Source organism: Stenella coeruleoalba (genome assembly GCF_951394435.1).
Source record: "Stenella coeruleoalba genome assembly, contig: scaffold_296, whole genome shotgun sequence".
Classification (NCBI taxonomy): domain Eukaryota; kingdom Metazoa; phylum Chordata; class Mammalia; order Artiodactyla; family Delphinidae; genus Stenella; species Stenella coeruleoalba.
In genome coordinates, this window is record NW_027646468.1 from 289,097 (window position 1) to 308,226 (window position 19,130).

Here is a 19,130-nt window from a genome sequence, read left to right on the forward strand (position 1 = left end):
GCAGAGTTATAAATGACAGCTATCGTCCAAAAATAGACTGAAGTAAGGCTGCCAAGAGGACTTGAAAGCGGGGCAGAATTGCAGGAAACCGATTTCAGGAGGTAGACTGGAATTGCATTGAAAGCATAGGAAAAGAGGCAGAACGTCCACAATGATGCACTTGGCCAAAAAGGGCGTATGCGTTTTTTCCTGAATATATTCAGGAAAAAACGCATACGCCCTTTTTGGCCAACCAAGCAAGCTTGCAAAGGAAATCTGCACTACAATGAAGTCTCACTTACCCCCGGTCAAAAGGGCCATCTGAAAAAAGTGTAAAATCCAGAAAGGCAGGACAGGCCATGGAGAACTGGGAGCCTTGTTATGCTGATGGGCGGGATGTAAATTGCCAACAACCACTCGGGAGAAGTGTATGGTGTTTCCTGAAACATCTAAAAAACAAAGCAACAGAACCTAGGGCACTTCCACTTATGGTCCTATAGCTTAGGGAAATTAAAATCAAAAAGACACAGCCACCCCAAAGTTTGGAACAGCTCTGTTTACAAGAACCTCGTTTACAGTACAAGTTCAACATCGCAGAAAGTGAAAAATGGATAAAGAAGTTGTGGTATTTACTTACAAAGCAATATCACTCAGCAATGAAATCTGTGTCATCAGGCCCTTAGCAGCACAATGAGTGGATTCAGGTATGATGATTCTAACTGAAATAAGTCACACAGAAAAAGAAACATCATAAGATATCAGTAATACACGGAATGTAAACTTGGCTACACAGGAACTGAATTACAGAACAGAACAGTGTCTCAAATTTAGAAAACCAACTTATGCTTGCTTAAGGGTAAAGGTGGGTTGGGGTGCTGCATAAAACCAGAGATTGAAATGAGCACAGATAAATTTCCTTAAGCCAAATATGGAATAGACAAGAGCTACTCCTTGCTCAATGAAATGGACTCAACACCGCATATTAAACGCCTAAGAATGTACCTGACTAGTAAGTATCTTAAAACCTATGGATTGCTATGTCTCCGAAAGGGAATCAAGCATGTGTACAGGGGCATAAACGCAGCAGTGATAGGATTGGAGAGGTTCTGTGAGCAAATGAAGACCCTTTGAAGTCATATTGCATGGTACCCATTCCACGGGTTTCAACTACCTAGGTTTAAGGTATTCTTCCTTCAGCTAAAACATGCATGTGGAACCTAGAGTATGATCAACCATGTGATCGGGAGACGTGTTCAAATATGTCTCAGTTTTCGTACCCTGGTACTCGGGTGCAACATTCCAGACGCTTTACTAACACTCTCCCCACTTGGAAAGTCAGCGCCTTTAAACTCCTGTTTGGCCCAGTTTGCAATTTCTGCGGAAGATGAACAGAAATAGCGAGAACCAATGAGAGGCTAGCTGGAGGTGTCTGGACGGGCAAATTTAACTCTCATTTCCCACCAGGAAGAGGAAATAACCAAAGGCTCAGCGTGCCGTGCCAGAACCAGATTAGGGCCTGAAGCCATCCTGCAGTGTAGCGGCCAGGTCACAAGAAAGCAAGTTGAAGAAAGGAGCTCAGGGGCACTGCAATTCACAAACCAGCAGAGTTATAAATGACAGCTATCGTCCAAAAATAGACTGAAGTAAGGCTGCCAAGAGGACTTGAAAGCGGGGCAGAATTGCATGAAACCGATTGGCACAATGATGCCATCCTGCGGTGTTGCGGCCAGCTCAAAAGAAAGCGAGTTGAAGAAAGGAGCTCAGGGGCACTGTAATTCACAAACCTGCAGAGTTATAAATGACAGCTATCGTCCAAAAATATACTGAAGTAAGGCTGCCAAGAGGACTTGAAAGCGGAGCAGAATTGCAGGAAACCGATTTCAGGAGGTAGACTGGAATTGCATTGAAAGCATAGGAAAAGAGGCAGAACGTCCACAATGATGCACTTGGCCAAAAAGGACGTATGCGTTTTTTCCTGAATATATTCAGGAAAAAACGCATACGCCCTTTTTGGCCAACCAAGCAAGCTTGCAAAGGAAATCTGCACTACAATGAAGTCTCACTTCCCCCCGGTCAAAAGGGCCATCTGAAAAAAGTGTAAAATCCAGAAAGGAAACAGGCCATTGAGAACTGGGAGCCTTGTTATGCTGATGGGCGGGATGTAAATTGCCAACAGACACTTGGGAGAAGTGTATGGTGTTTCCTGAAACATCTAAAAAACAGAGCAACAGAGCCTAGGGCACTTCCACTTACGGACCTATAGCTCAGGGAAATTAAAATCAAAAAGACACAGCCACCCCAAAGTTTGGAACGGCTCTGTTTACAAGAACCTCTTTTACAGTACAAGTTCAACATTGCAGAAAGTGAAAAATGGATAAAGAAGTTGTGGTATTCACTTACAAAGCAATATCACTCAGCAATGAAATCTATGTCATCAGGCCCTTAGCAGCACAATGAGTGGATTCAGGTATGATGATTCTAACTGAAATAAGTCACACAGAAAAAGAAACATCATAAGATATCAGTAATACACGGAATGGAAACTTGGCTACACAGGAACTGAATTACAGAACAGAACAGGGTCTCAAATTTAGAAAACCAACTTATGCTTGCTTAAGGGTAAAGGTGAGTTTGGGTGCTGCATAAAACCAGAGATTGAAATGAGCACAGATAAAGTTCCTTAAGCCAAATATGGAATAGACAAGAGCTACTCCTTGCTCAACGAAATGGACTCAACACCGCATATTAAACGCCTAAGAATGTACCTGACTAGTAAGTATCTTAAAACCTATGGATTGCTATGTCTCCAAAGGAGAATCAAGCATGTGTACAGGGACATAAACGCAGCAGTGATAGGATTGGAGAGGTTCGGTGAGCAAATGAAGACCCTTTGAAGTCATATTGCATGGTACCCATTCCACGGGTTTCAACTACCTAGGTTTAAGGTATTCTTCCTTCAGCTAAAACATGCATGTGGAACCTAGAGTATGATCAACCATGTGATTGGGAGACGTGTTCAAATATGTCTCAGTTTTCGTACCCTGGTACTCGGGTGCAACATTCCAGACGCTTTACTAACACTCTGCCGACTTGGAGAGTCAGTCCCTTTAACCTCCTGTTTGGCCCAGTTTGCAATTTCTGCGGAAGATGAACAGGAATAGCGAGAACCAATGAGAGGCTAGCTGGAGGTGTCTGGACGGGCAAATTTAACTCTCATTTCCTACCAGGAAGAGGAATTAACCAAAGGCTCAGCGTGCCATGCCAGAATCAGATTAGGGCCTGAAGCCATCCTGCGGTGTTGCGGCCAGGTCACAAGAAAGCGAGTTGAAGAAAGGAGCTCAGGGGCACTGTAATTCACAAACCTGCAGAGTTATAAATGACAGCTATCGTCCAAAAATATACTGAAGTAAGGCTGCCAAGAGGACTTGAAAGCGGGGCAGAATTGCAGGAAACCGATTTCAGGAGGTAGACTGGAATTGCATTGAAAGCATAGGAAAAGAGGCAGAACGTCCACAATGATGCACTTGGCCAAAAAGGGCGTATGCCTTTTTTCCTGAATATATTCAGGAAAAAACGCATACGCCCTTTTTGGCCAACCAAGCAAGCTTGCAAAGGAAATCTGCACTACAATGAAGTCTCACTTCCCCCCGGTCAAAAGGGCCATCTGAAAAAAGTGTAAAATCCAGAAAGGCAGGACAGGCCATGGAGAACTGGGAGCCTTGTGATGCTGATGGGCGGGATGTAACTTGCCAACAGACACTCGGGAGAAGTGTATGGTGTTTCCTGAAACATCTAAAAAACAAAGCAACAGAGCCTAGGGCACTGCCACTTATGGTCCTATAGCTTAGGGAAATTAAAATCAAAAAGACACAGCCACCCCAAAGTTTGGGACGCCTCTGTTTACAAGAACCTCGTTTACAGTACAAGTTCAACAACGCAGAAAGTGAAAAATGGATAAAGAAGTTGTGGTATTTACTTACAAAGCAATATCACTCAGCAATGAAATCTGTGTCATCAGGCCCTTAGCAGCACAATGAGTGGATTCAGGTATGATGATTCTAACTGAAATAAGTCACACAGAAAAAGAAACATCATAAGATATCAGTAATACACGGAATGTAAACTTGGCTACACAGGAACTGAATTACAGAACAGAACAGGGTCTCAAATTTAGAAAACCAACTTATGCTTGCTTAAGGGGAAAGGTGAGTTGGGGTGCTGCATAAAACCAGAGATTGAAATGAGCACAGATAAAGTTCCTTAAGCCAAATATGGAATAGACAAGAGCTACTCCTTGCTCAACGAAATGGACTCAACACCCCATATTAAACGCCTAAGAATGTACCTGACTAGTAAGTATCTTAAAACCTATGGATTGCTATGTCTCCGAAAGAGAATCAAGCATGTGTACAGGGGCATAAACGCAGCAGTGATAGGATTGGAGAGGTTCGGTGAGCAAATGAAGACCCTTTGAACTCATACTGCATGGTACCCATTCCACGGGTTTCAACTACCCAGGTTTAAGGTATTCTTCCTTCAGCTAAAACATGCATGTGGAACCTAGAGTATGATCAACCATGTGATCGGGAGACGTGTTCAAATATGTCTCAGTTTTCGTACCCTGGTACTCGGGTGCAACATTCCAGACGCTTTACTAACACTCTCCCAACTTGGAGAGTCAGTCCCTTTAACCTCCTGTTTGGCCCAGTTTGCAATTTCTGCGGAAGATGAACAGGAATAGCGAGAACCAATGGAGACTAGCTGGAGGTGTCTGGACGGGCAAATTTAACCCTCATTTCCTACCAGGAAGAGGAATTAACCAAAGGCTCAGCGTGCCATGCCAGAATCAGATTAGGGCCTGAAGCCATCCTGCGGTGTTGCAGCCAGGTCACAAGAAAGCGAGTTGAAGAAAGGAGCTCAGGGGCACTGTAATTCACAAACCTGCAGAGTTATAAATGACAGCTATCGTCCAAAAATAGACTGAAGTAAGGCTGCCAAGAGGACTTGAAAGCGGGGCAGAATTGCAGGAAACCGATTTCAGGAGGTAGACTGGAATTGCATTGAAAGCATAGGAAAAGAGGCAGAACGTCCACAATGATGCACTTGGCCAAAAAGGGCGTATGCGTTTTTTCCTGAATATATTCAGGAAAAAACGCATACGCCCTTTTTGGCCAACCAAGCAAGCTTGCAAAGGAAATCTGCACTACAATGAAGTCTCACTTCCCCCCAGTCAAAAGGGCCATCTGAAAAAAGTGTAAAATCCAGAAAGGCAGGACAGGCCATGGAGAACTGGGAGCCTTGTTATGCTGATGGGCGGGATGTAAATTGCCATCAGACACTCGGGAGAAGTGTATGGTGTTTCCTGAAACATCTAAAAAACAAAGCAACAGAACCTAGGGACCTGCCACTTATGGTCCTATAGCTTAGGGAAATTAAAATCAAAAAGACACAGCCACCCCAAAGTTTGGGACGCCTCTGTTTACAAGAACCTCGTTTACAGTACAAGTTCAACATTGCAGAAAGTGAAAAATGGATAAAGAAGTTGTGGTATTTACTTACAAAGCAATATCACTCAGCAATGAAATCTATGTCGTCAGGCCCTTAGCATCACAATGAGTGGATTCAGGTATGATGATTCTAACTGAAATAAGTCACACAGAAAAAGAAACATCATAAGATATCAGTAATACACGGAATGTAAACTTGGCTACACAGGAACTGAATTACAGAACAGAACAGGGTCTCAAATTTAGAAAACCAACTTATGCTTGCTTAAGGGTAAAGGTGAGTTGGGGTGCTGCATAAAACCAGAGATTGAAATGAGCACAGATAAACTTCCTTAAGTCAAATATGGAATAGACAAGAGCTACTCCTTGCTCAACGAAATGGACTCAACACCGCATATTAAACGCCTAAGAATGTACCTGACTAGTAAGTATCTTAAAACCTATGGATTGCTATGTCTCCGAAAGAAAATCAAGCATGTGTACAGGGGCATAAACGCAACAGTGATAGGATTGGAGAGGTTCGGTGAGCAAATGAAGACCCTTTGAAGTCATATTGCATGGTACCCATTCCACGGGTCTCAACTCTCCAGGTTTAAGGTATTCTTCCTTCAGCTAAAACATGCATGTGGAACCCAAGTATGATCAACCATGTGAACGGGAGACGTGTTCAAATATGTCTCAGTTTTCCTCCCCTGGTACTCGGGTGCAACATTCCAGACGCTTTACTAACACTCTCCCCACTTGGAGAGTCAACGCCTTTAACCTCCTGTTTGGCCCACTTTGCAATTTCTGCGGAAGATGAACAGGAATAGCGAGAACCAATGAGAGGCTAGCTGGAGGTGTCTGGACGGGCAAATTTAACTCTCATTTCCCACCAGGAAGAGGAATTATCCAAAGGCTCAGCATGCCGGGCCGGAACCAGATTAGGGCCTGAAGCCATCCTGCGGTGTTGCGGCCAGCTCAAAAGAAACCGAGTTGAAGAAAGGAGCTCAGGGGCACTGTAATTCACAAACCTGCAGAGTTATAAATGACAGCTATCGTCCAAAAATAGACTGAAGTAAGGCTGCCAAGAGTACTTGAAAGCGGGGCAGAATTGCAGGAAACCGATTTCAGGAGGTAGACTGGAATTGCATTGAAAGCATAGGAAAAGAGGCAGAACGTCCACAATGATGCACTTGGCCAAAAAGGGCGTATGCGTTTTTTCCTGAATATATTCAGGAAAAAACGCATACGCCCTTTTTGGCCAACCAAGCAAGCTTGCAAAGGAAATCTGCACTACAATGAAGTCTCACTTCCCCCCGGTCAAAAGGGCCATCTGAAAAAAGTGTAAAATCCAGAAAGGCAGGACAGGCCATGGAGAACTGGGAGCCTTGTTATGCTGATGGGCGGGATGTAAATTGCCAACAGACACTTGGGAGAAGTGTATGGTGTTTCCTGAAACATCTAAAAAACAAAGCAACAGAGCCTAGGGCACTTCCACTTATGGTCCTATAGCTTAGGGAAATTAAAATCAAAAAGACACAGCCATCCCAAAGTTTGGAACGGCTCTGTTTACAAGAACCTCGTTTACAGTACAAGTTCAACATCGCAGAAAGTGAAAAATGGAGAAAGAAGTTGTGGTATTTACTTACAAAGCAATATCACTCAGCAATGAAATCTGTGTCATCAGGCCCTTAGCAGCACAATGAGTGGATTCAGGTATGATGATTCTAACTGAAGTAAGTCACACAGAAAAAGAAACATCATAAGATATCACTAATACACGGAATGTAAACTTGGCTACACAGGAACTGAATTACAGAACAGAACAGGGACTCAAATTTAGAAAAACAACTTATGCTTGCTTAAGGGTAAAGGTGATTTGGGGTGCTGCATAAAACCAGAGATTGAAATGAGCACAGATAAAGTTCCTTAAGCCAAATATGGAATAGACAAGAGCTACTCCTTGCTCAACGAAATGGACTCAACACCGCATATTAAACGCCTAAGAATGTACCTGACTTGTAAGTATCTTAAAACCTATGGATTGCTATGTCTCCAAAAGAGAATCAAGCATGTGTACAGGGGCATAAACGCAGCAGTGATAGGATTGGAGAGGTTCGGTGAGCAAATGAAGACCCTTTGAAGTCATATTGCATGGTACCCATTCCACGGGTCTCAACTCTCCAGGTTTAAGGTATTCTTCCTTCAGCTAAAACATGCATGTGGAACCTAGAGTATGATCAACCATGTGATCGGGAGACGTGTTCAAATATGTCTCAGTTTTCGTACCCTGGTACTCGGGTGCAACATTCCAGACGCTTTACTAACACTCTCCCCACTTGGAGAGTCAGCGCCTTTAACCTCCTGTTTGGCCCAGTTTGCAATTTCTGCGGAAGATGAACAGGAATAGCGAGAACCAATGAGAGGCTAGCTGGAGGTGTCTGGACGGGCAAATTTAACTCTCATTTCCCACCAGGAAGAGGAAATAACCAAAGGCTCAGCGTGCCGTACCGGAACCAGATTAGGGCCTGAAGCCATCCTGCGGTGTTGCGGCCAGGTCACAAGAAAGCGAGTTGAAGAAAGGAGCTCAGGGGCACTGTAATTCACAAACCTGCAGAGTTATAAATGACAGCTATCGTCCAAAAATAGACTGAAGTAAGGCTGCCAAGAGGACTTGAAGGTGGGGCAGAATTGCAGGAAACCGATTTCAGGAGGTAGACTGGAATTGCATTGAAAGCATAGGAAAAGAGGCAGAACGTCCACAATGATGCACTTGGCCAAAAAGGGCGTATGCGTTTTTTCCTGAATATATTCAGGAAAAAACGCATACGCACTTTTTGGCCAACCAAGCAAGCTTGCAAAGGAAATCTGCACTACAATGAAGTCTCACTTCCCCCCGGTCAAAAGGGCCATCTGAAAAAAGTGTAAAATCCAGAAAGGCAGGACAGGCCATGGAGAACTGGGAGCCTTGTTATGCTGATGGGCGGGATGTAAATTGCCAACAGCCACTCTGGAGAAGTGTATGGTGTTTCCTGAAACATCTAAAAAACAAAGCAACAGAGCCTAGGGCACTTCCACTTATGGTCCTATAGCTTAGGGAAATTAAAATCAAAAAGACAAGCCACCCCAAAGTTTGGAACGGCTCTGTTTACAAGAACCTCGTTTACAGTACAAGTTCAACATCGCAGAAAGTGAAAAATGGATAAAGAAGTTGTGGTACTTACTTACAAAGCAATATCACTCAGCAATTAAATCTGTGTCATCAGGCCCTTAGCAGCACAATGAGTGGATTCAGGTATGATGATTCTAACTGAAATAAGTCACACAGAAAAAGAAACATCATAAGATATCAGTAATACACGGAATGTAAACTTGGCTACACAGGAACTGAATTACAGAACAGAACAGGGTCTCAAATTTAGAAAACCAACTTATTCTTGCTTAAGAGGAAAGGTGAGTTGGGGTGCTGCATAAAATCAGAGATTGAAATGAGCACAGATAAAGTTCCTTAAGCCAAATATGGAATAGACAAGAGCTACTCCTTGCTCAACGAAATGGACTCAAAACCCCATATTAAACCCCTAAGAATGTACCTGACTAGTAAGTATCTTAAAACCTATGGATTGCTATGTCTCCAAAAGAGAATCAAGCGTGTGTACAGGGGAATAAACGCAGCAGTGATAGGATTGGAGAGGTTCGGTGAGCAAATGAAGACCCTTTGAAGTCATATTGCATGGTACCCATTACACGGGTCTCAACTCTCCAGGTTTAAGGTATTCTTCCTTCAGCTAAAACATGCATGTGGAACCCAGAGTATGATCAACCATGTGAACGGGAGACGTGTTCAAATATGTCTCAGTTTTCCTCCCCTGGTACTCGGGTGCAACATTCCACACGCTTTACTAACACTCTCCCCACTTGGAGAGTCAGCGCCTTTAACCTCCTGTTTGGCCCAGTTTGCAATTTCTGCGGAAGATGAACAGGAATAGCGAGAACCAATGAGAGGCTAGCTGGAGGTGTCTGGACGGGCAAATTTAACTCTCATTTCCCACCAGGAAGAGGAAATAACCAAAGGCTCAGCGTGCCGTACCGGAACCAGATTAGGGCCTGAAGCCATCCTGCGGTGTTGCGGCCAGGTCACAAGAAAGCGAGTTGAAGAAAGGAGCTCAGGGGCACTGTAATTCACAAACCTGCAGAGTTATAAATGACAGCTATCGTCCAAAAATAGACTGAAGTAAGGCTGCCAAGAGGACTTGAAAGCGGGGCAGAATTGCAGGAAACCGATTTCAGGAGGTAGACTGGAATTGCATTGAAAGCATAGGAAAAGAGGCAGAACGTCCACAATGATGCACTTGGCCAAAAAGGGCGTATGCGTTTTTTCCTGAATATATTCAGGAAAAAACGCATACGCCCTTTTTGGCCAACCAAGCAAGCTTGCAAAGGAAATCTGCACTACAATGAAGTCTCACTTCCCCCCGGTCAAAAGGGCTATCTGAAAAAAGTGTAAAATCCAGAAAGGCAGGACAGGCCATGGAGAACTGGGAGCCTTGTTATGCTGATGGGCGGGATGTAAATTGCCAACAGACACTCGGGAGAAGTGTATGGTGTTTCCTGAAACATCTAAAAAACAAAGCAACAGAACCTAGGGCACTGCCACTTATGGTCCTATAGCTTAGGGAAATTAAAATCAAAAAGACACAGCCACCCCAAAGTTTGGGACGCCTCTGTTTACAAGAACCTCGTTTACAGTACAAGTTCAACATCGCAGAAAGTGAAAAATGGATAAAGAAGTTGTGGTATTTACTTACAAAGCAATATCACTCAGCGATGAAATCTATGTCATCAGGCCCTTAGCATCACAATGAGTGGATTCAGGTATGATGATTCTAACTGAAATAAGTCACACAGAAAAAGAAACATCATAAGATATCAGTAATACACGGAATGTAAACTTGGCTACACAGGAACTGAATTACAGAACAGAACAGGGTCTCAAATTTAGAAAACCAACTTATGCTTGCTTAAGGGTAAAGGTGAGTTGGGGTGCTGCATAAAACCAGAGATTGAAATGAGCACAGATAAAGTTCCTTAAGTCAAATATGGAATAGACAAGAGCTACTCCTTGCTCAACTAAATGGACTCAACACCGCATATTAAACGCCTAAGAATGTACCTGACTAGTAAGTATCGTAAAACCTATGGATTGCTATGTCTCCGAAAGAGAATCAAGCATGTGTACAGGGGCATAAACGCAGCAGTGATAGGATTGGAGAGGTTCGGTGAGCAAATGAAGACCCTTTGAAGTCATATTGCATGGTACCCATTCCACGGGTCTCAACTCTCCAGGTTTATGTTATTCTTCCTTCAGCTAAAACATGCATGTGGAACCCAAGTATGATCAACCATGTGAAAGGGAGACGTGTTCAAATATGTCTCAGTTTTCCTCCCCTGGTACTCGGGTGCAACATTCCAGACGCTTTACTAACACTCTCCCCACTTGGAGAGTCAGCGCCTTTAACCTCCTGTTTGGCCCAGTTTGCAATTTCTGCGGAAGATGAACAGGAATAGCGAGAACCAATGAGAGGCTAGCTGGAGGTGTCTGGACGGGCAAATTTAACTCTCATTTCCCACCAGGAAGAGGAAATAACCAAAGGCTCAGCATGCCGTACCGGAACCAGATTATGGCCTGAAGCCAACCTGCGGTGTTGTGGCCAGCTCAAAAGAAAGCGAGTTGAAGAAAGGAGCTCAGGGGCACTGTAATTCACAAACCTGCAGAGTTATAAATGACAGCTATCGTCCAAAAATATACTGAAGTAAGGCTGCCAAGAGGACTTGAAAGTGGGGCAGAATTGCAGGAAACCGATTTCAGGAGGTAGACTGGAATTGCATTGAAAGCATAGGAAATGAGGCAGAACGTCCACAATGATGCACTTGGCCAAAAAGGGCGTATGCGTTTTTTCCTGAATATATTCAGGAAAAAACGCATACGCCCTTTTTGGCCAACCAAGCAAGCTTGCAAAGGAAATCTGCACTACAATGAAGTCTCACTTCCCCCCGGTCAAAAGGGCCATCTGAAAAAAGTGTAAAATCCAGAAAGGCAGGACAGGCCATGGAGAACTGGGAGCCTTGTTATGCTGATGGGCGGGATGTAAATTGCCAACAACCACTCGGGAGAAGTGTATGGTGTTTCCTGAAACATCTAAAAAACAAAGCAACAGAACCTAGGGCACTTCCACTTATGGTCCTATAGCTTAGGGAAATTAAAATCAAAAAGACACAGCCACCCCAAAGTTTGGAACGGCTCTGTTGACAAGAACCTCGTTTACAGTACAAGTTCAACATCGCAGAAAGTGAAAAATGGATAAAGAAGTTGTGGTATTTACTTACAAAGCAATATCACTCAGCAATGAAATCTATGTCATCAGGCCCTTAGCAGCACAATGAGTGGATTCAGGTATGATAATTCTAACTGAAGTAAGTCACACAGAAAAAGAAACATCATAAGATATCAGTAATACACGGAATGTAAACTTGGCTACACAGGAACTGAATTACAGAACAGAACAGGGTCTCAAATTTAGAAAACCAACTTATGCTTGCTTAAGGGTAAAGGTGAGTTGGGGTGCTGCATAAAACCAGAGATTGAAATGAGCACAGATAAAGTTCCTTAAGTCAAATATGGAATAGACAAGAGCTACTCCTTGCTCAACGAAATGGACTCAACACCGCATATTAAACGCCTAAGTATGTACCTGACTAGTAAGTATCTTAAAACCTATGGATTGCTATGTCTCCAAAAGAGAATCAAGCATGTGTACAGGGGCATGAACGCAGCAGTGATAGGATTGGAGAGGTTCGGTGAGCAAATGAAGACCCTTTGAAGTCATATTGCATGGTACCCATTACACGGGTCTCAACTCTCCAGGTTTAATGTATTCTTCCTTCAGCTAAAACATGCATGTGGAACCCCGCGTATGATCAACCGTGTGAACGGGAGACGTGTTCAAATATGTCTCAGTTTTCCTCCCCTGGTACTCGGGTGCAACATTCCAGACCCTTTACTAACACTCTCCCGACTTGGAGAGTCAGCGCCTTTAACCTCCTGTTTGGCCCAGTTTGCAATTTCTGCGGAAGATGAACAGGAATAGGGAGAACCAATGAGAGACTAGCTGGAGGTGTCTGGACGGGCAAATTTAACTCTCATTTCCCTCCAGGAAGAGGAAATAACCAAAGGCTCAGCGTGCCGTGCCGGAACCAGATTAGGGCCTGAAGCCATCCTGCGGTGTTGCGGCCAGCTCAAAAGAAAGCGAGTTGAAGAAAGGAGCTCAGGGTCTCTGTAATTCACAAACCTGCATAGTTATAAATGACAGCTATCGTCCAAAAATAGACTGAAGTAAGGCTGCCAAGAGGACTTGAAAGCGGGGCAGAATTGCAGGATACCGATTTCAGGAGGTAGACTGGAATTGCATTGAAAGCATAGGAAAAGAGGCAGAACGTCCACAATGATGCACTGTGCCAAAAGGGCGTATGCGTTTTTTCCTGAATATATTCAGGAAAAAACGCATATGCCCTTTTTGGCCAACCAAGCAAGCTTGCAAAGGAAATCTGCACTACAATGAAGTCTCACTTCCCCCCGGTCAAAAGAGCCATCTGAAAAAAGTGTAAAACCCAGAAAGACAGGACAGGCCATGGAGAACTGGGAGCCTTGTTATGCTGATGGGCGGGATGTAAATTGCCAACAGACACTCGGGAGATGTGTATGGTGTTTCCTGAAACATCTAAAAAACAAAGCAACAGAGCCTAGGGCACTTCCACTTATGGTCCTATAGCTTAGGGAAATTAATATCAAAAAGACACAGCAACCCCAAAATTTGGGATGGCTCTTTTTACAGAAATCTCTTCTACGGCACAAGTTAAATATCCCAGAGAGCAAATAATGGATAAAGAAGTTGCGGTACTTATGTACAACAGAATACCACTCAGCAATGAAATCTATGTCACCAGGCCCGTACCAGCATAATGAGTGCATTGAGGCACGATGATTCTAAGTGAAATAAGTCACACAGAAAAAGAAACATCATAAGGTATCACTAATACACGGAATGTGAACTTGGCTACACATGAACTGAATTACAAAACAGAACAGGGTCTCAAGTTTAGAAAACCAACTTATGCCTGCTTATGGGGGAAGGTGAGTTGGGGTGCTGCATAAAAGCAGAGTTTGAAATTAGCACAGATACCGTTCCATAAGCCAAATATGTAATAGACAAGAGCTACCCCTTGCTCAACGAAATGGATTCAACAATGAGGTATCACCTCACACCTGGTAGAATAGGCATCATTGAAAATCTACAAACAAAAAATGCTGGAAATGGTGTGGAGAAAAGGAACCCTCTTCCACTCTTGTTGGGAATATAAATTGATACAGTCATTATGGAGAGCAATATGGAATTTCTTAAGAAACTAACAATAGAATTACCATATGATACAGCAATCCCAGTACTGGACATATACCCAGACAAAACCATAAATCAAAAAGAGTCATTCACCGCAATGTTCATTGCATCACTATTTACAATATCGAGGTAATGGAAGCAACCTAAATGCCCACAGACAGACGAATGCATAAAGCTGTGGTACATATATAAAATGGAATATTACTCAGCCATGAAAAGGAATGAAATTGGGTCATTTGTAGAGACGTCGATGGATCTAGAGACTGTCATACAGAGTGAAGTAAGTCAGAAAGAGAAAAACAAATCTTGTATATTCATGCATATATGTGGAACCTAGAAAAACTGTACAGATTAACCATTTTGCAAGGCATAAATAGAGCAACAGATGTAGACAACAAACGTATGGACAACAAGGGGGGAAAGCTGTTGGGGGGTGGTGGTGGGAGGAGTTGAGAGACTGGGATTGGCATGTATACATTTATATGTATAAAATAGATAACCAATAAGAACCTGCTGTATAAAAATATAAAATAAAATTCAAAATTAAAAAGAAATAAAATTTAAAAAATAAAACAGAAAAAACAATTATTCCCTGCACATACATGTATTTATATGAATAAATTATTTCCATGCTTATATCTGTAAATACAAAAAAGAGGAATAAAATCTACCTTGAACCAAAAACGAAAAAGAGAAAAAAAACACAGAACCCACCAGTTCCACAGAGGAAAACCGTATCAGGGCACTTGCTCCAGTTGTAAACAATTCTGAAGTTGGTCAGTGGTGGGGAATCGTCTCCCATTCAGCCAGCAGCCCCCACGCAACAAGCGTCCTCATTGCAAAGCTGGGGCACCGTGCCGAGGCATCTGTGAGTAAACGTGAGCTGAGCCCCAGGCCAGTTGCTGCTGAACTATTCCCACCCGTCCCAGGTAAAACACCTGAATATATACAAGGACTTGAAAGCCTAGAGGAAGGGCCATAGAGCCACACGAGTGACAGCATGCCGGCCGACTTGGTGCCTGCAGGCCAGCCAGGATGGTCCTGGCCCTGGGTGCTCTTCTGGAAGATTTCCATTTCCCTGCCTGAGATACCCGTCCTGTCCCTGCTCCCACTGCTTTTTTCCTTCCTCACCTCTGCCCAGGGAGAAATTCCAGCAGCAGGTATGGGTGACACATCCTCTTCTTTAGCAGGTGGCAGCCTGGCAACTGCTGCAGAAAGTCCAGCAGAGCCCCACTCACACTGGGCCACCCACAAAGCCGTGGCCTCTCACTCCCTCCCACCAGCCCAGCCCCGAGACTGCTGACAGGGCAGAGAAAATGGCGTCAGGCACGGCTGCAGGGGCTCTTGCTGCCTGGAGTGGTATTTATATTGATCTCAACCCAGGCACACCTGGGGAGGGCTGGCCGGCACGGTAAGGCTGCCCAGCTCAGCCAATCATCACCCCTCAGGGGCTCACAGTTGCAGAAAATGGAACTTGCTGAACCGGCCAGGTCCAAGGAACAGGTGTGGGCTCCTGAGAGTCAGGATAGACAAGGGGCTGCAGCTTTGGCTTGTTTTCTAATCATTTTATCTGGCCCATGAGTGGGAGACAACTTCAAGAAAACCCTCTCCTAATGAGAGGAACCCAGGAGTCAGGGAGAGGAGGGGTGGGTGGTGGTTGGAGACAGAGGCCTGGTGCCCCGGTTGCAGTGGAAGTCTCTGGAAGACCAGGTGGAGGGAGGCCTCACGGAGTGATGCCCAGGGTCACAGACCTGTCGCAGCTGCTGTTTGTTAGTTCAAGTCCTGCTCTGAGGTGCTCTGTGTCAGCTCTGAGCGACAGGTGAGCTGGGGGTGCTCTGCAATGAGGGCTATGTGCACGGTTCCTGTGTGCCCAGCCCTGCCACGGTACCTGCAAGGGTAGCTCTGTATCCTGGGAGGGGCCTGACCACGAGAGCCCCGTGGGCTGGGGTGGGGGTGGGGTACCTGCCCAGGTGAGCTCCATATTCTGGGATTGGTCTGACCACGAGAGCCCCATGGGCCACTGGGGACCTGGTAAAGGATGTCAGGACAGTCAGTGAAGCCACCGAGGATATACCTCCAGTTGCTCCTAATTCCTACACCCTGCTGGTCATTCTACCAACCACCAGGACATGGTATTCTGTATTAGTCTTCAATGATGCCTTCTTTTGTATTCCATTAGTCCCAGAGTCACAAGAAATTTTGGCTTGTGAGTGGCAGGACTCAACATACAACTAAAACAATACTTCCGGGCCGTCTGGCCCCAAGGGTGCAAAAATTCCCACACCATCTTTGGGGAAAGCTTAGCTAAAGACCTAAAAGTTCTACCTCTGGAAAAGGAAACCCTCCTTCAATATGCAGACGACATTCTGATCACCAGCCCTACTAAGGAGGCCTCTGAACTACCAAGCCAATAAAGGATAGAAGTTGTCCAAGAAAAAGCTCAAATATCACAGACTGCGGTGACCTGCCTGGGCTTCATTCTCACAGAAGGTCAGAGAAGCCCATCCCAGGAAAGGGAAGAAACCATTTTCAGCCTTACCCCTTTCTAAAACTAGAAGACAGCTTAGGGGTTCCTGGGGAGGCCAGGGTTTGCTGCTTCTGGATCCCTAGCTACAGTCTACTAGCTGGGCCTCTATATGAAACACTGAAAGGAAAAGATGATGATCCTTTTGAATAGAATCCAGAAGTGGCCTTTCAAGAATGGAAAGAGCAGTCAATTCAGACCCTTGCCCTGGAACTCCCTAATTTAGCTAAACTCTTTGACCTTTACATTCCCGGTGAAAGGTGAATCGCCATTGGAGAATTAGTGCAAAAACTGGGACCACTTGAAATGGAACAATGCAAGAATGCCATCCAGGTAGGATAAACTACGGTCACTAAGGGGCTTGGCCCACTGCCACATCTGGCCAAGATACTGGCGGTATCTAAAAACCTGGAAATCAGCAGCCCAAAAGGCCACCTCCCTCCTAAGGGAAAAGGACCCCACGTGGTGATCCTAACCACCAACCATGCCCTGAAGTTGCAGGGTTCGCTCCGTGGGCACACCGACCTCGAGTGAGGAGGCCCTCCAACTCCAACATCCAGAGAGATAACCGGGGGCAACAGGGCACCATGACGACTCGTGTGAACATCACTTGACCTGGAGTTTCTCTCATAAAACAACAAGAGTGTGTCCCAAAAGAGTAGACTACTGCTTGCAGGACTTACTGCACCCAGAGGGGAGCTAATAATCTTGGCGGGGGAACAGTATACCACACTGTCACCATAGAAAAGCCTACAGACACCGTGATGATGGTGGCCAATAAGACCGGCTGGACTCCTGTTTACTTCAAAAGGCTGTTGACTCAGTAGCCATCATGGTCCTTGATCACCACTGACCCTGGACTGTCTGGGAGTTGAGCGGGCAGGGCTCTGACACCTGGTGCTGTTTGTACGTTAATTCAGGGGCCTAACTGAAGAAAGCGCAGACTACTGGTCAGAGCATCTAGGCTGGCAGAGACGGTCAGCCTAAGGTGGCCGAACAAATGTGGGGCGGGGTGAAACCGGCCCCCACAGCGTCTCTGCACATCTCTTTCCTGGACCCTTAAAGGTCATTAGAATCTATAACACTTCCAATGCTGGTGCTCAGGTGGACGAGCAGGGAGGCAGGGGTCCTGGGGACAATCAACGTCACCGGGAGGCTGCTGGGGAGAAGCTCTGACCCTCGCCCCAGGGTATGAGGGCTCCCAACTCAGCACTCAGCAGTTACAGAAGAAGGGTCTGCACCCTCAGCACTCCAAGAATGAGGAACGGGACAAAAGGCAGAGGAGGGGTTTGTCCCCAGCAAAGCCCATTAAAAATCCCTGGGAGATAAAAATAGAATCTGGGCAATAAAGTCAAGTCTAACCTTTTTTATCCTTTGTGCTTTGTCTAATTTCACGTGCTCCTAGGGTCCCGCATGCAGAGGTTCCACACCCGGCACTTCAGACCAGATTTCCTAGTGCAGAATGGCTGGGTCGACACCTCAGATCCTGGGGCCCAGTGCAGACTCCACGATATAGAGCCTGAGCTACAGCCAACCCAGCCCTCGAGAGCTCCGCCGCCTCCCTCCCTCCCACTGACTCTGACAGGATCTCTACACAGCAGCCCAGCCCACAGCCCACGGGGTAGTGCATGCTCTCACCTCTCCATTCTCTGATCAAAATATAAAGTTTCCTTTGCTTGTGAACCAAACTCAGTCTCGATCTGTTGGCCCCAATGACACTGGGCAGGGGGACACTTGTTGGGGTCCACTCTGGAGGATCAGTAACAGAAATTGAGACTATTGTAACCTCAATGAACAGATGTGTGAGCCAAACTGTAGTTAACATAGAACAGTGTATAAGGCTCGGGTAAAATAAGATGTTTTTAACACTTCCATTTGATATTTCCATCACTTTTTATAAGCAAGTTCAGTGAAAAGGTTTGTCTTATTTGTCAGGTCAATATTAGAGAAACGAAGTGATTTCTTTCCAAGGATGTACAGCTAATAATCTTGGTTAAACCTTCAATCTTGTTTTAAATGCTTTTCCATTGAAAATGATACCTCTCTTTCAGCTCCCCCATTTCTGAGAAGTATAAAATCTTATAATTTATTATTACCAAAGGGGAAAGGTGGGAGGAGGGATAAATTAACAGTTTGGAATTAACACATACACACTGCTATGTATAAAATAGATCATCAACAAGGAACTACTGTATAGCACAGGGAACTACACTCAACATTTTGCAATAACCTATAAGGGGAAATAATCTGAAAAAGAATAGATATTTTTATTGACATCATCTATCAATGACAGTTAAAGTGTAGCCTAAGGGAAGCTGGTGGTGAGTGCTTCTGACCCTGAAGACTTCAATCATCTAAAGTTTGGACTCTGCCTACTTCCCAAGGCCCTTAATGAACATATGTGTAGCCATAGCTTAAAAACTTCCCCAGTTTGGGTTTCGGGGAGACACTGATTTTGAAAAAGCCCTGGTGTTCTCCTTACATGAATGGGACTCTTCCTACTGCTAAAACATGTCTGTCACACCCAGAGGATGGTATACCATCTGATCGGGAAGAGTTTGGAAAAGGCATCTCATCTCCTCATCTCCTGGTGCTCGGGTTCACCCCTCCAGCGTCTTTACTAACAGTCTCCCCACTTGGAGATGTCAGCACTGTCAACATCCTGTTGCGTACAGTTTGGAA

General features: G+C 44.9%; 1 long non-coding RNA gene across 1 annotated transcript in view; it reads right to left on the reverse strand.

Annotated features, from left to right (window-relative positions):
- LOC307181087 overlaps positions 1 to 19,130 on the reverse strand; it is a 305,406-nt gene that overhangs the window by 277,129 nt on the left and 9,147 nt on the right. The window contains exons 2-3 of the long non-coding RNA XR_013825860.1: positions 10,277 to 10,358; positions 8,697 to 8,778 (exon numbers count right to left, since the gene is read on the reverse strand). This is a non-coding gene — a long non-coding RNA (uncharacterized lncRNA). The remainder of the gene's footprint in view (positions 1 to 8,696; positions 8,779 to 10,276; positions 10,359 to 19,130) is intronic.